We start from the raw sequence: 1,554 nt of genomic DNA, 5'->3' as shown, positions 1-1,554 counted from the left end.
ACTCGCCTTTGCGCCACACAGGCACAGTGCCACGTGGAATAGTAATTAATATTGCCTGTTTCGAACTTGTGGCTGATCAGCACCACCTCTATCAGGCAATCCAGTCACGCTCACCTTTGCTTTTCCATTCGGTACTTTCCGTGTTTTGGCATTTCGGCAAACTTTCGCGTCGCCACTGGCTACACATTGCATTGCGCCCTCCCTTTTGTCGTTTCCCTTACTCCCCTTCCTTTGCCTAGCCCCACTATGGGCCCCTTCCTCTCCTTTTTATTCTCACCTGACGGTCATTTCTGGATCCCCATTCTAATCCACTTTTTCGTCACCTCCACCCTCCTCCTCGTCATCTTATTTGCACCCCCACCATTTCTGATGTCACCACTTCCTATTCCTATCCGCTTCCGTCGCCGATCCGTTGATCACCACGTGCCACTGCTGATATCAGCAAAGCCTCGGCGGCCGGTTCAAATAGGGCAACAGGTCCATCTTCATGACGTTGATCTGCCATCATATACTATCAAAACATCGGTCGCTCGTCTTGCCTGGTTGGAGCGTGGGTGGGTAGTTTTTGAGCTGGAGAAGGTTCATCCCCTTGCGTTGCCCATGTTCATCGCTGTCCCATTCACTTGGGTACACTTATCTTTTGTCCATCGTCTTCGCTACAGCTACACCTACCACACGCTGCCTGGGACTCACTTGTTCCAAATTGGAACTACTTCTCTCCCTCCCTCGTTTGATCAGGTGGTCCAACACAACCAGCCCATTGGTAAGGCCATGGAACTGTTGGATTTGGACTAGGTGGTGGACCGGTGGTGGACCGGTGGCTCCAGTTTCTTTTTCTTCAGCAGAACATTCATTTACAGTGCGATTATTTTTGATTTTTGAATCATTTTTATGGACACATATTTTTTAGAATGCCTGAATGACAATAAAGGAACTGTGTTGATACTGATAGTGTTTTGCCTTGCCTTTTTTTTACTGCATCTTCCCATGACATCATGATTCTCCTGCTCTCTTTTTGCTATTGGACTTTACTTTATGGCTGTACAAACCTGTGATATTACTCACAGCATTTATTGTTCTATCTCTTTCTTTCCTTTTTTTGACAATCTTATCCTGTACTACCTACGCAGGATTTGTCAGCATACATTCCTTCCTTCATGTTCTTTCTCATTCTTTTTGCACAGCTATACTGTGCATAGCCTACTTTTCTTTTACTATATAAACCCCTCCCTTTTACCTTGTAAAAAAAACAACAACTCCATTCCAGACTTCTTCTCTAAATTCAAGTTCACTACTCTGCTGCTTGTGATCCAGTGTGGTCACAACACTTCCCACTGCTACCACTGTCAACTGCTGTCATCGTCACTTCCCACTTTTGAAGTCATTGTCATCCCTTTCGGTTAAAGTCCTTCTGAGCACTACAGTTTGTGCGTCAGGAGCCTGCTATCACTGGGAACCTCGTCACCTCGTCATCCTTGTTGTTCTCAAACCTACCTTGGCTACAATTAGCAAGGTAGTGCTCGTCTATACTCGCCACAAAGTTTATATCCATAG

This window comes from Serpula lacrymans (assembly GCF_000218685.1).
Source record: "Serpula lacrymans var. lacrymans S7.9 unplaced genomic scaffold SERLAscaffold_3, whole genome shotgun sequence".
Classification (NCBI taxonomy): Eukaryota; Fungi; Basidiomycota; class Agaricomycetes; order Boletales; family Serpulaceae; genus Serpula; species Serpula lacrymans.
The sequence above is the reverse complement of the archived record's forward strand: the minus strand, read 5'-3'. Positions refer to the sequence as shown.